This window comes from Leopardus geoffroyi, chromosome B4 (assembly GCF_018350155.1).
Source record: "Leopardus geoffroyi isolate Oge1 chromosome B4, O.geoffroyi_Oge1_pat1.0, whole genome shotgun sequence".
NCBI lineage: Eukaryota > Metazoa > Chordata > Mammalia > Carnivora > Felidae > Leopardus > Leopardus geoffroyi.
In genome coordinates, this window is record NC_059341.1 from 100479961 (window position 1) to 100496281 (window position 16321).

General features: G+C 39.9%; 2 long non-coding RNA genes across 2 annotated transcripts in view; one reads left to right on the forward strand and one right to left on the reverse strand.

Annotated features, from left to right (window-relative positions):
• Positions 1 to 16321, reverse strand: part of LOC123592134 — a 62886-nt gene that overhangs the window by 3287 nt on the left and 43278 nt on the right. The gene's annotated exons all lie outside the window — the stretch shown is intronic.
• LOC123592137 lies at positions 1024 to 10787 on the forward strand. The gene is made up of 2 exons (XR_006709603.1): positions 1024 to 1576; positions 10576 to 10787. It is a non-coding gene; the product is annotated as an uncharacterized LOC123592137 (long non-coding RNA).

A 16321-nucleotide genomic window follows, 5' to 3' on the forward strand; every position in this document is an offset into this window, starting at 1 on the left:
TGGTATCTCCCTTCCATGATGTAGCCACTTTTCTCCCTCTAGGTGTGCAACTTGTTCTTTCAGTCCTCATATTAATTTCTTGGGTGTTCAGGATGATTTGATATTTATCTAGCTGTGTTCAAGGGACAAGGAAAGCATAGGGTGCCCCTACTATTCTGCCATCTTAACTCCTCCTCAACTATCTTCTGTAAACAGTGAGCTATGATAGGTGTTATGGGAAATACGAGAGAATTCCTGTCCAGTAGAACTTTCTGCAATGATGAAAATATTCTAAACGCGTTATTGAAAATCATGGAGACAAAATATAATGTGAAGACAGAATGTGGGATAAAGAGGAACAATAGCTTTATTGCTTTGCGGGCAAAGGAGGGTGTAGTGGGCTAAGGCCTTCAGACACTGCAAGCCTGCCGGGAGGAAAGAGGTGGGAGGTTTTGTAAGGAAATACAGGATCTAGGGCCGCCCAGGTGGCTCAGTTGGTTGAGCATCCAACTTCAGCTCAGGTCATGATCTCACTCACAGTTCGTGAGTTCAAGTCCCGTGTCGGGTTCTGTGCCGACAGCTCAGAGCCTGGAGCCTGCTTTGGATTCTGTGTCTCCCTCTCTCTCTGCTCCTCCCCCACTCACACTCTCTCTCTCAAAAATGAATAAACATTTAAAAACTTTTTAAAGATAAGGAAATACAGGATCTAGCCAGTTTTGACAGGAATTGTGTAGGCACTGCCAGCTTTGTTCATCATGTCTTTAGGGTAGTACTGGGTTCCCGAAACAAAAGGCTAAGAAGGGAGGAGGGGAGGTTTGCAGAAGAGAGGAAAAAGATTACTTTAAAATCGAGTTTGGCTAAAGTATTAGTGCAGCCATTTTGATTTTGGTTCAACTTTATGCTTTTAAGCATTTTCAAAGGTTCAGTTTCATTTTTGAGAGACAGAGCACGAGCAGGGGAGGAGCAGAGAGAGAGAGAGAGAGAGAGAGAGAGAGAGAGAATCCAAAGCAGGATCCAGGTTCAGAGCTGTCAGCACAGAGCCTGATGCGGGGCTCGAACCCACAAACTTGGAGATCATGACCTGAGCCAAAGTCGGACACTCAACCGACTGAGCCACCCAGGCACCCCGGTTTCCAATATAATAGCAACTTACCACATGTAGGCAATGAACATTTGAAATCCAGGCAATAAAACCGAGGAAATAAATTTTTAATTTTACCTAATGTTAACTTATTTTAATTTAATGTTAATTTTTAAAAAAACCTAAATATTTGAACTTTAATAGCTACTGGCTTGGGCAGTGCAGCTCTGACACCAAAGTAGCTACTCCTATTTTGCAGGAATTTAGAATCCAAAGGGATGATGTCATAGAGTGGGTAGCCAACAGGAGGGGAGCTTGAGAACAATTACAAACTATTGCATAAAATTCAAAATTATACAAAATACATCTCAACATTGAGATCATCTAATGATGTGATCTGTGTGGGATGAGGTTAATGGAAAGAAAGCATTCAGAGAAAATAGGATTTCAGGAACTGTTATGGTGGAGAAAGGAAGAGCAGAGGCAAGTGAAAGAAAAAGGACCATTTGGAGGAATGTGAGTGAGATGTTGAGGCAAATCTGAAGGGAATGTGGATATTGACACTGATTAGTGGCAGAATATGCCATCCAAATGATACCTCTTTGGCATAAGGAGTATTTTGAGAAGGAGCAGACACAGGAGAAGCTCTGAAAACGGAGAAGTTACCCTTTTGTAAGAGAAATTGATATTTATAAAGAAATCTCTATTTGGAAGGGTATCTCCCTCACTGTACGAGGAAGAGAAGGATGACCAAACCAGAAGAAACTCTTATCAACGCAGAAGTCCCTGACTTAAATCTTCATGGCAAATCTTACTCTTGTTTACCAGACTTGTGCTGCCCATCTCCCCGTAACTGACTTCCCCCACACCCTTCTGTCTTTTGTCTTTAGCTAAGGATGGTATTTAAGCCTGAATGGTATATCACCTCTGAGAGTTACTCAGTTTTCTGAATACTTCCCTTGTATACAGTAGGTATACATTATAAACTTGTTTGTTTTTCTCTTATTAATCTTGTTTTATAGGGCTCCAGCTGAGAACTTAGAAGGGTAGAGGGAAAATATTTTACTCTCCCCTACGTTGGTAACATGGAAAGCCATTATCGGATAGTGTGGACACTGTAAAGGATAAACAAATGGAGAGAGAGCAAGTAAATGAGAGAGAGAGAGAGAGAGAGGAAACAAACACTAAAAATGTTCAAGTACTGTGACCTGGCACATCTTTTGTTCTTTCATTTATTCCCTAAAAATGTTTTCAAATAATAATAGAAGATTAGCTAACCCATTTGGTTTATGAATTTGTGTAGGGGAGGAATTTTTATTGTACCCTTCTAGATTCTGTGGCTGGTCCAATCATTAAAATGACATAAGACAGATTAACAGGAGAAAAACAAATCTAATTGCGTACATGTGCAGGAGACCCAAAAGGCAACCAGGCAATTGAGGTTTATAAAACATCCTGAGCTAAGGAAAAGGTTTCAGAGGAGGGAAAGCAATTTATAGGAAGGGGAGAGGAGGAAATGTTTGGCAAATCAAGGTTATGCAGATCAGTTTCTTAAGTAAAAATGGTTTATCTCTGGCAGTAGCTCTCTTCTTGGTAGAGGCCCCCTTTCCAATGTAAATTTCCTTTATAATTGCATATTTCCCCCACAAATGAAAAAATTACATTTCTTTTAGGCATTTAAGGGGGAGGCTACAAGCTTCTCATGAGTCTTCTGGGTCTTGATTGCCTTCAGGTCAAAGTAATCCTCCTGTGAGAGTGGCATGTTAAGGAGGAGCAGTCTTGTTCTGAACTCCTTTGTTTACATCATATTTGGAAATATATATAGTCTTTTATTATTTAATATAAACCTCTTTTGCAAATGATATTGCATTTGATCTAATGACTTTCCACTTCACCTCTCTTTTCTTTCAACCCTATAAACACACACACACACACACACACACACACACACACACACACTTCACACTCCTGCCAAATACCATGTTCAGAAGTGCTTCTCAAATTTTGAGGTGAAAAACCAGTTTTTCTTTTCCCAATCCATCATGAACTCATACTTATATTAAAATACAACAACAACAACAAGAAGTAGAAAGATGGAATAAAAAGATATACAAAATACAAGCCAGGTTTTCTTTTCTTGGATTCAACATGTACAAAGGTACCCTGACATACTGCTTTGAAAGTTTCTAAATGCTTCCTTTCAATTTATTACTTGTTTCCTCATGGACTTGTTCAAAAATGATTAAAGAAGACAAACCAGGTGATAACACCTCATGAAGCAGATAGCCTCCATTCAGAGAATTGTTAAATGGGGAGAGAGAAAGACTGAAAGCTTTTACAGGACAAAGAATAAAGAACAAGGAAGAGAGAAAGAGAAAATATCAGATTGGCTGGGGCTACATAGTCAACTTTGCTTGGGGTGAGAAGGAACAAGGAAATAAGGAGGAGTCCTAAATTGGCGGGGCATTTGGGGACTGGCTCCCTGGATAGTCTGTTTCTGGTGAAGCCGAGCATTCACAGGGACATGAAAGTTATCTAAATTTCAGTTCACTGATGTGGCACCCAGGGAAGGAGCAGTTCCATCGCGGGACTCGAAATTTATTTCAAAACTGGTTACAAATAATGTGCTATTTGGCACCTACCCATGCATCACACTTTCAATAGCATTGACTTAGATGCATGAAGATTTGTCTATGTAGAATGTTGTGTAATAAATAAACAAATAAAAATTTATATACACAACACACTGCATAGACAATATTATTTTTCTGATCTTCAACTATTTACACCTTTAAAATGAAGCAAATCATTTGAAGTTCATAATCTATAAGGAAACAAGATTTTGTTTGAAAAGTCCTTTTTAATTCTTTGCTTATTTTCTTGCACTCATAAATATTTTTAAAATGTCAGTTTTCCAATGAACTCTTGTGTTCAAGAGTCTTGTGTTCTTGTGTTGGACACCCCAAATGATTACGTAGGGGTATTGATCTCTAATACCTAATGTTTGTCTGTTTAATGTGTTTCTTGTTAAGAACATTTTTATTCTTAAATGAAATCTTATGAGATAGATGCTTATAACATTAGTTTATGGCCACAAAAACAAGTGAGTTATCATAAAATGGCTGAGTTTTCACAAACATCAATGTCTTCCTGCTGTACATGAGGACACAGAAAAAGTCTGGCCAAGAAAGGGGTGAGAAAATCAGTGTTTAGCACTGAAGGATTTGCAAATGTGCAAAGTGCAAATTTGTTTATCAAAAACATGTGAATACAACTTGCTTAAAAATTTCTTCATCTAGAGGCACCTGGGTGGCTCAGTCAGTTGAGTATCTGACTCTTGATTTCGGCTCAGGTCATGATCCCAGGGTCATGGGATCAAGCCCTGTGTCAGGCTCCAGGCTGAGCATGGAGCCTGCTTGAAATTCTCTCTCTCTCTCTCTCTCTCTCTCTCTCTCTCTCTCTCTCTCTCTCCCTCTGCCCCTCTCCCCCAATCACACACACACTCTCTTTCTAGGATAATGATGAAAACGTTCCTTGATCTAACACTGCGTTTATTCCTCTGAAAATTGAGGACAAATATAAAATCACAGTAGAAGCCCACAGAAGAAAAAGCAGGTGCATATCATTTAGGAATAACAGCCTCAGAAAAAACTGAAAGTAAAGCTCAAAGGCTGTTGCATTTATTCTCCCTTCACTCCCTTTAAATCTTGAAGACTTTGTGTTCTATTTCCAAAAAATGTGGTTAGTGTTTTAACATTTCCACCAATTTTGCTGAGCAATCTAATTTGACCTCCATTTAAGAGAAAGCCTTTCTTGGTCTTTTTGTCATTACCATACAACGTGAAAAACAAATATTATGAGTGATCCTTGATTGGATCCTAGATTAGAAAAAAACAAAACAAAACAAAAAATCTTTGACAGGGAATTAAGACAATGGAGAAAATTTGAATATAGGCCACATTTATTGGATAATTTTATTATATCAACATTAAACTTCTTTGGTGTGATATATTGTGGTTATATGGGAGAATATCCTTGTTCTTAAGAAACACATGGTAAAGTATTCAGAGAGAAAGTGCCATGATATCTGCAGCATACTTTCAAATGCTTCAGCATTAAAAAATAAGGCCCATTGATATAGATAGATAGATGATAGATAATAGATAGATAGATAGATAGATAGATAGACATAGACAGATAAAACAAGTCAATATGGCAAAATGTTGATAATTGGTATATTTAAGCAAGACTGTTCCTAACCCTGAAGGGTCTGGGTCAAAAGTACAAATGGAGACTCATATACCATGCCTAAATATTTAAAGTTATAAAGCAAACTCATAAAATAATAAAATACATTCTATTCTTTACTTTGACCAATGCATCTTCATAATGATCTGGAAACCAAGTTCAAATTTAGAATTCACAAACACCTGTAAGTTTTATGTTAAAACATAGCAATTCAAGGAAAGCCAGCCCTGGTCTCCTGGCCTGCAACCATTTCTCACCCATTCCTAAGTCCATCTTGCACCATAAGGGGCTCTATGCACACCTGTGTGGACACCTCAGTTCATGAATTCAAGCACCACCCATGGGGTAGCAGAATGTGAAACCCCAAAACATGCCCCTTTGGCAGAAGATTATTTGGAGCTGAAGACAACTGAGAAGATGCAGATATAAGAAAAGCTTGCTGCCCTCCCTCTATCTGCCCAAAACAAGGACATAAATTTTCAAGGATATCTCTCTTCCCCTCTCTATCAAGAAGGACAAAAGTTGATCACTAGAGATAACTTTAGATCCTATCAGCGTGGAAATGGTACTGGAAGAATCTATATAACAAACCTTACTATCCAGCTTTTATCTATCACTAGTTTCCTATATATCTGTGCGCTCATTATTTGCTGCCCTTAGAGACTCAAAGTCTATTTCCTTTGTCTGTGACTTCTATAGAAATATGTTATTCCTTTGCTAAGATACTGTATGAACTGAGGTTCTAACTAAACCTTTAAGTTACTGATCTTTCCCTAGGTATCTCCCATCCATACAAGAGGTATACATATTAATAAACTTCTCTGTTAGTTTTTCTCTTACTAATCTATTTTTGGCTATAGGGGTCCATCCAAGAACTTAGGGAAATTACTTTCCTCACCTTCACATCCATATCATGCAGCTCCCCACTCTCAGAAACAGATGTTTCTTGGCCACCATTGGGCCAAGGGCTATGCACAGTGGAGATGGTCTAACCTCAGGAAAATGAACCCCAAAAAAGATGAAAGTAATAGGAATTCCAGGCTCTAGGACACCTGAAGCATGGAATAAAAGTGAGGGGTTGTGGCAGGAGATGAGCTCCAGATGGGCATACCTCTTGGCTCAGAATACCTCTCATCCCTTGAGTAAGGCCAAGGCTAGAGGAGAAAATAGGGAACCCTCCAACATATGGGTAGTGTTGGATATAAGTGAAGGGATATGGATTTCCAATGAATTATTCTTTCAATTAAAAAAATTTTTAATGTTTATTTATTTTTGAGAGAGAGAGAGATACAGAGCATGAGCACGGGAGGGGCAAGAGACAAAGGAAGACACAGAATCTGAAGCAGGCTCCAGGCTCCAAGCTGTCAGCACAGAGCCTGACCTGGGGCTCAAACCCATAAATCATGAGATCATGAGCAGAGCTAAGGTCAGAGGCCTAACCAATTGAGCCACCCAGACTCCCGTCTTTCAATTTTTGACTTTAACATTTGGGCATATTTTTTCCTACTTTCCAAAAATGCGTTGGAGATGTTTTGGAAAAAAAAACAATTTTGTATCCTATTCTTTTTACATATCTTTCTAATAATTGTAGGGGAGGGAAATTAATCTTCCCTCTACCCTCAAAGTTCTTAGCAAAGACCTCTGTAATAAAAGAAGTTTATTAACGTGTATACCTCATGTATGCATGGGAGATGACCAGGGAAAAAAGAGTAACTCAGAGGTGGCTCAGAGTTCAGGCTTAAATACCATATTAATTGGGGAGGGGAGGAAGGGTATAGGCCTCTTAGGGGAGAGTAAGTGATTTTTAGGGAAGATGAATGGGTTCTTAGAAAAAAATAGATGGGAGATATGATAATTTGTGGTCAAGTTTGGATGTGGTGTCAGTGATTCCTGGTTGATGAAACTCCTGGGAAGGGATCTATAACTGAGTTGCTTTTGTTGCTCTGTCTTGAGGCAGATACGAGCAGTTCAGAGATAGCCCTCCTTGCATTTACTGCTTTTTCAAATGTCTACAACTCAAAATGCCAAAGCAGCATATTATGAGGTAGCATGTCCTGAACGCCTACATTCATATTTTGAGATGGCATATTCTGTTACCCTTAGCAATAATCATTTACATGACTAAAAACTCTTTGCAAATATTATGTTTAATATTCATTAGATCCAATCTGCGATATTGTGACTTACAGTAAGAATACATTTTTGGTCTTCATCCTTGTTCTTGGCCTGGAGCTCTTCAAACCCCTGGAATTTCCTAAGTGTTGAGAGTGAAACAAAGTGTCTTTTGTTATGTTAATGAGGTGACTAGCCGCATTGCACCCTGGGAGGGGGGCTGGTTGCCAAGGGAAACAGCCAGGTGTTTAGAAGGCTGGAACTTTTGATCTCACCCCCTGATTTCCCAGGAGGAGAGAGGGGCTGGAGATTGAGCTTAATCACCAATGGCCATTGATTTAATCAATCATGCTTATGTAATGAAGTTTTCATAAAAAACCAAAAGGAGTAGATTTGGAGAGCTTCCTGGTGGATGACCCCATGGAAATTTGTTTGTTTAGATGTTTATTTATTTTTGAAAGAGACAGAGCATGAGTGGGGGAGGGGCAGAGACCGAGGGAGACACAGAATCTGAAGCGGGCTCCGGCTCCCAGCTGTCAGCACAGAAGCTGACGTGGGGCTCGAACTCCCGAGCCATGAGATCATGACCTGAGCTGAAGTCGGAAGCTTATTGACTGAACCATCCAGGCGCCCCAGAACTCATGGGAATTTGAGGATTGTGGTATGCTTAGAGAGCATGGGAGCTCTGAGCCTTTTCCCACATGTATTGTTTTATAGTATATCCTTTTATAATAAACTGGCAAATGTTTCCCTGAGTTCTGTGAGATGCTGTAGCAAATCACTCGACCCTAAGCAGGGGGTTGTAGGAACCGCCAATTTAAAGCCACTTGGTCAGAAGCACAAGTTACAAACCTGCACTTAAAATTGGCTTCTCAAGGGGGTGGAGGGGAGTCTTGTACAACAGTATCCTTAACCTGTGGGATCTGGTGCTATTTTCTTTTCTTTTTTTTTTTTTTTAAGTCTATGTATTTATTTTGAGAGAGAGAGAGCGTGCATGAGCGCACAAGTTGGGGAGGGGCAAAGAAAGAGTGAGAGAGAGAATCTTAAGCAGGATCCCCACTGTCAGCACAGGGCCTGACTCCCTGCATCATGACCTAAGCCAAAATCAAGAGTCAGAAGCTTAACCGACTGAGCCACCCAGGTGCCCGCTGATGCTATTTTCTAGGTAAATAGTTTCAGAACTGAGTTGAATTTAGGCCACCTGGACGGTGTCTGCTGGGAATTTCCCATTGACAGCACTCAGGCCTGTGGCTACATGTGAGTTCTGGGAGAGCTGGGAAAGTCAGTCTGACAGTTTCCCAGAAGGAAAGGGAAATAACATGACCCAACCTACCTGAACTTTCCTTCTACTAACAGAGTAGACAACTGCAGGTTGTACAGGTAATTTACGGTGTCAGCCTGTCAAGGGAGGCAAGCAAGAGGCCTCTAGGGTTTTGTTTTGTTTTGTTTTGTTTGTTTTTCCTGGTGGACTCCATGAACCTCTACTCTGCGAAATGTGGCCACAGATCTCTTAGAATCCCCCTTCAATCTTCAGCCTGCATAAATACTTAAGAGATTGAAAACCTTCCTGAGGAATTCATATCGCTAGCAATCCCTTTCAAATGTGCTTTGTGACAACAGTTCTGTTAGACCTTGTGTTTGAGCCAGTTTGGTGGTAGTGTTCACTGTATACACTCTATTGTGTATATTGTATTCACTCTAAATGAGGAGTCCTTGGATTTGTGGAAATTGCTTCCCAATGGTTTCTCTGCATTTTTTAAAATGATGAATTTCTTATAAAGGAGGTCCAAGTTACTTATTTTAGTTTAGATTCATAGTGTTATTTTTACAGCTGGAGCAGAGAGTGACTGTGTGCTATTCACTAAAATTTTGAGAAAATGTCAGGCCTTAATGGATTTATATTTCGAAACTTCCGACTTTACTTTTTTTGCATTGATTTTAGGTATTGACTGAACTCATAATCAAGTTGCATGTCTGGCAGAGTTGGGGAATTCAGTTGCTGTCATGCTAAATAAAGGCCTTAATCTGTGGAAGGGGAGATTAAAAAGATCATTTTAAATTAAAGGATGGGCGTTCATTTAAGCATTCCAAAAGAAAGTATCCAACTGGATACGTCCTAAGGAAGTCTTATTGGATGTGATTTTAGCTCGTAGTACTACCAGTTAGGCTAATTGCCAATGTTTGCCCCATGAGCAAGAAGGTTGCAAATTGAATTCAGATGGTTAGTCATTGATACACACACAGGAATCTGCCAAAAGACCATTGAGGAACAGAGAGAGACAGGGTTCAGATGGCCTCAACCTAAATTCCCAAAATATTAGGGGAACACGTTAATAGGACTAGTGAGGATACTATTTGTGTTCCTTACAGGTAACATTAATTCTGAAGTTTTTTTTTTTTTTCTGTTGCTTCAGGAAAAAAGCAAAGATAAAAGATGACAGAAATATGTTGCTGTTAATAAACCACTACCATTGGCAAAACAATTAATCATTTACTCAACAAGTGTTTATTAAGCATTGGCAGTAACTAGAGAAGATGCGAAGCTAAATGAACAGAAGTTTCTGCCGTCAAACAGCTCATAGCTTAGAGCAGAGGATGATAATTGCAAAACCATGCTATAAGGGCTGTAATGGGGGCTTGCATAAGGCGTGGAGGGGGCACAAAGAAGGAAGCAGGTTTGGAGAGGGTGGTCAGAGAAAGATTTACAGAAAAGACCTTCTGGACACACCTCAAAGGATGCATAGGAGGGGCACCTGGGTGACTCCGTAGGTTAAGCATCCAACCTCAACTCCGATCATGATCTTGTGGTTTATGAATTCAAGTCCCGAATTGGGCTCTGCATGACTTCTCTCTCTTTCTCTCTCTCTCTCTCTCTCTCTCTCTCTCTCTCTCTCTCCCCCTGTCCTACTAGCACTCTCTCACTCTCTCAAAATAAATAAATAAACTTAAAAAAATTATTTTTTAAAAAAAGGATGCACAGGAGTTTGCCAGTGTAAGTAGTGCTTTTCTGGGAGAGGAAAAGCATACCAAAGCTTGTCAGAGCATAAAGGGACTCACCAACTTTCACATCAATTCCTTAATAAGCTGTTTTCGTAACAGAACTTTTTTTTTATTTCAAGGTCTTCTCTTTTGATTTGCTTTTCTTTATATTTTAGAGAAAACCTGTGTGTTGGAATGTCTAATGGAGAGCCAAAGCAATCTCGCCATTGTGGAGTCCAGAGCACCCAGGATGACTTCTGAATCTCTTCTGCTGCCCTAGTTTCCCTAAAAGATTCCTTGGCAAACCATGTGAATGAAAGCATGATCATTAGAAAAAGGGCATTTTAAATCTCTGGTCTTTTTCAAATTAAAAACATACAAGGGGCACCTGGCTGGTTTAGTTGGTTGAGCATCCAACTTTGGCTCAGCTCATGATCTCACAGTTTGTGAGTTCAAGCCTCACATCGGGCTCGCTGCTGTCCATGTAGAGCCTTCTTCGAATCATCTGCCCCCGTCTCTATCTGCCCTCCGTCTCTATCTGCCCCTTAACCCCCCCCCTCTCTCTCTCTCAGAAATTAATAAACATTAAAAAAAAATAAAAATAAAACATACAAAACACTTTTATTTAGCCATATAGTTAAATTTGATTATTCAGGGACATAGTGATAAAAATTGGGGTAACCAAACCAAGAAATAGGGAAAAGAATAGAGGAAACAATGGCAAAGTTCATTTTTAAAAATCAGAGTAAAATTGAAAGAATTAAAATCAAGTATGCCCGTTTTTACACTAATTATGAATGGATTGATTCCCCATTAAAGTCAGACACTGAATGAGCTTAAAAAAAATAGACTGCCTTTAGGGCACGTGGGTGGCTCAGTGGGTTAAGTGTCTGACTTCGGCTCAGGTCATGATCTCACAGTCTGTGAGTTCGAGCCCCCAGTCAGGCTCTGTGCTGACAACTCAGAGCCTGGAGCCTGCTTCAGATTCTGTGTCTCCCTCTCTCTCTGACCCTCCCCTGCTCACACTCTGTCTGTCTTTGTCTCAAAAATAAGTAAAAAAAAAAAAAATAATAAATAATAATAATAATAAAAGACAAGAAAAAAAGAGATTGTCCCCTTAATGCTATTTACAAGAAACACTTGACACACGATGACAAAAAGAAAATAGGATAATAACTGAAATCTGTAAATTATCTCAAAATCCACATTTGTTCATGATTTTAACTGCTTTCTTCCATCAGTCTTCTTGCCTCAATTGAAAATAGAAAAGTCAAATTGGCAGCTTGACTTATCCTCAGTATTTATGGACAACACAATTCTCCGACAGAAATATAAGTAACGAATTTATCTTAAAGCAAGTTGTATCTGTCAGGGTCCAGTCAGGAAAACAGAAATTGCAACAACAGAGACAAGTAATTATGAGAAACTGGGTACACAAGTGTTAGAGACACCGTGAGGTGACACAAAGACAGCAAGTGCAGGAAACAGCCACAACTCCCTCATTTGGGGGGAACAAAAGGAAAGTTGAGTCTGTCAGAATCTAGAAGTCAGTACCCTAACTTGCCATACCTGAAGCCTAGAGACTCTTGGATGATTGCCATGTTATGTCAGCAAGGAGATACATAGTAGGCATGCTACTACAGGAAACTTCCCTTTGTTTCTTATTGCAGGCCTCTCCTTAACCCTGTTTCCTGGTGAAGACGATACTCCATGCGGAAGTACAGGGTCTCCTTTTTCTAAAGAAGGTAACTCTAAGTCCTACAACCCTACTAGTTGGCCAAATGGCCTCCTTGACACCATTATGTTAGGACAACACCAGAAGTTTAGGGGTGGCAAATAGGATCATGCCAGTGGCAAAACAAACAAACAAGCTAACCCAAGGAAGAAAAGAAAAAACAAAGGGTGGACTTGGGCTTCTTCTATAGCCTAGAGCAGAGTTGATCTTGATCATTGTAGAAATCAGCAATTACAACCTTCTAAGACATGGTATATTCTCCCAGGAGAAGACACTTCTTCTGAATTCCAGATAATAGAAAACAGCTTCTATCAATGCAAATTAAGAAGGGAAGATGTCACTTTATAGAAGGATAAAAACTTCTACTCAAGTCATTTTTGACCCTCCAGTCGAAAGAGCTTCACTAGAAACGGGGCTTCTCTAATTACTGAGAGAACATCTGGAAAGATAATTCAAAACCGGAGCTGTCAAAATATAACTGCTGATGTGTGCATCATCTTGGACAAGGGTTTAATTCATTCAAGTCTCATGTGCCGCATGAGAACTGAGCCCTGTGCTCGAAGTCATAATAAGATTACCTGGCTTTCTCTATCCCTGTGCTATCCATCAACTCTGTGGTTGATGAAGTTACATAACATAATCAGATAAGCCTCTACTGCAATGATGATGATGACAGAAAGTCAGTGAAATGAAATAGGGCCAGCACAAATCCATCCCCTTGCATAAAAGTTAAAGTTAGAGATTTGTGAACCTAGGACGTTGCCATTCAATGTCAGGATTTATCATTTATAGCCAAACACTGGATTATAACCACTCTGTAAGGCAAATATTCTAAGAATCTCAGGTTTAAAGTTACCTTAAACATTACCAGTTGCAGAGATAACAAAGTGACCATAAGCCAAATGTGTAGATGTGTTATGTGGCCCATAGTGTTATTTCTTTCCCCAATGGAATTTGATAGCACATTTAAGAATTAGAAGCTTTTATATAAAAAGGAGAATTCCTGGCTTCTCTCTAAAAATGGAAAGATTTCTTGAGGCACCTGGGTGACTCAGTTGGTTAAACATCTGACTCTTGGTTTTGGCTCAGGTCATGACCTCAGGATTTATGACTTTGAGCCCCAAGTCGAGCTCTGCACTGACAGTGCAGAGCCCGCTGGGGATTCTCTTTCTCTCCCTCTCTCTCTCTCTCTGCCCATCCCCCACTAGATCCTGCACACACCCACTCTTTCTCTCTCAAAATAAATAAACGTAAAGAAAAAATAGAAAGGTTTCTCAAAACAGGATCCATGTCCCTGCATGAAAACTATTGGTGCTGAAAAACAATTGTGCATTAGAAGGAATATGACCTCATTACTCCCTATTGTGTCTCCAATTTAGAGGTTGAGAGTCAGCAACTGCTCATCATGATGCTGCAACTGTTTTTTTGTTTTTTTTTTTTTTAATTAATCAATTTATTTTGGTGGGGGGAGAAGAGGGAGAGGGAGAGAGAATCCCAAGCAGGGTCCATGCTGTCAGCACACAGCTCAATGCTCAAACCCACGAAGCGTGAGATCATGACCTGAGCTGAAACCAAGAGTTAGACACTTAACCGACTGAGCCACCCAGGCACCCCGCTGCAACTGTTTTACATGGAGTAAAGGGAGAAGTGAAGAACTTCTTACACTTGGCCTCTTTTCTCATTTATGCTCCTTGCCTGGCCTCTGTGGGCATCTGAGTGAGGGGCTTTGGTCTGGCTGACAGTCCCCAACCCACCTGATGCTTGAGTCCCTATATAACATCTTCCGCCTACGCATAGTCACAGGGAATTCATCCTCCCTGACACAGCCGGCTCCATGTTTAGTCATCTCTGAACATTACGAAGCTCCTAATATTGAACAGAAATGTATCTTCCTATGGTCTCTTCTGGTCCTAGTGCTATTCTTGGAGTTACCCACCACGCAGAACACTAACAAAAATACCAAAGTATGCGAGAACTTCTGCAAAGCACTTAGTCCAGAGCTTGGCATGTAGCAGGCACTCAGTAAGTGTTGGTTTCCTTCCCTGCTCCATTTTTCCATTGAACAAGTATTTGACAAACACTTGTTGAGTGTCTACTATGTTCAAGGCACTGTCCTGGCAGCTAAAAATAAAAAGGTGAATAAAACAGTCTCTGAATTCTAGAAACTAATAGTCTAGTAGCTGAGGCTCATCTGTGTGCATTCTGTTACAACTCTAGGTTTGGAATATGTACAGGGCTCCCAAACTAGAGTGAGACATTCTACTGACTTTTGTGGGGAAGTAGGGTAACTCATGTGTATAGTTTGACCATTATCTGTCTCATGCCTAAAGACTTACATGTACTTTGGAAGCAGAATCACACTGCCCATGACCCGAATATATAATAAATTTGGCTTTGTATTAGGGAATTAAAGACCTAAAGAGACTTAGCATCAGTTAGAATATTCCCTCACTAATGCTTTTATTTTAAAATCTTAGAAATGTTATAAATTCTGAGATAGTAGTAAGCATAGTGAGCTTTAGGAACAAAGAGGAAGAGCACCTGACACATTTTGGTTATTTACAATAATATGAAAGATAGCAGACGAGGGCAGGGAGATGTAAAGATTCCCTCTCCAGAACTTGCAGGATATAATGAATATTCGGCTTACTAATTTCCTCCTTGTCCCCCTGTGCCCCGTACCTTGTTTTCTCTCAGCAAGAGTTTAGAGCGACTTCAGTCTATGTCCTCTTCAACTAGGTAATGTTTAAAGTAAGATAACTTACCTTAGGGAGGGAATTCTGGCAAGTGGATGGGATGAGAGGTTTTTAAAATATATATTTAGGAAACCCTCTGACATCAAATGCACAGGTAACACAAGGAAAAATCAACAGGTGGCACTACATTAAACTAAAAAGCCCTGCACAGCAAAAGAAAAAGCAGCACAATGAAAAGGCTACCTAAGTAGTAAGAGAAAATATTTGCAAACCATTTTTCTGACAAGAGGTTAATTTCCAAAATATACAAAGAACTCAATAACAAACTCAATAACAAACAATCATGTTTAAAAATGGGCGGAGGAATTGAACGGGCATTTGTCCAAAGAAGACATCCAAATGGCCAAGAGGTACACGAAAAAGTGCTCAGCATCACTAATCACCAGGGAAATGCAAATCAAAACCACAATGAGATATCACCTCACACCTGTTAGAATAGCTATTATCAAGAAGACAAGAATAACAAAGATATGGAGGAAAGGGGACCCCTGAGCACTGTTGGTGTGAACATAAATTGGTTCAGCCATTATGGAAAACAATATGGAGATCGTCAAAAAAATTAAAAAGAGAACTACCATATGATCCAGCAATCCCATTCTAAGTATATATCCAAAGGGAATGAAAACAAGATATTGCACCCCCATGTTTATTGTAGCATTATTCACAATAGCCAAGATATGGAAACAACCTAAGAGTCCATCAGTGGATGAATGAATAAAGAAGATGTGGTATGTATACATACAATGAAATATTATTTAGCTATGAGAAAGAAGGAAATCCTGTTAATTATGTGACTATGGAGGTGTTAGCTAAGCTACAGTGGTAATCATATTGTAATATATAAATATAGCAAATCAATGGGTTGTATACTTTAAACTTAAACTATGTTTGTGTTAACTATATCTCAAACTATGTCTATCTATTGAAAGAAAGAAAGAGTGAAAGAGCAAAAGAGAAGGGAGGAAGGAAGGGAGGAAGGAAGGGAAAGAAAGAAAAGAAAGAAAGAAAGAAAGAAAGAAAGAAAGAAAGAAAGAAAGAAAGAAAAGAAAAGAAAAGAAAAAAAAAGAGAGAAAGGAGAGACAGAAAGGAAAAAGGAAAAAAAACTAACTGTGGAGAGCTCCTCTGCTCCACTTTGCTGAAGGACAGGAGGGCACCGGTTTTACTTTGCCACCATCGCCCTGCCAAATTGGCTGGCAAAGGTTGTGGGAGAGAGGGAGAGCAGTGCCACTCAAGAGCGACAGGAGACAGGCAGGCTTCCTGAAGTTGCAGGTGGAGAGCACAGATCAGGGCAGGCGCCACAGCTGCAAACTGTGTCCAACACTCTTTCCCAGAGTGGCCACATGCCAGGCCACCAGCCCTCGACCTGATGGGCTCTGGAAGCACATTGATGCACGGATAGACTGACACCTTCAAAGGAACAGTGTTGAACAT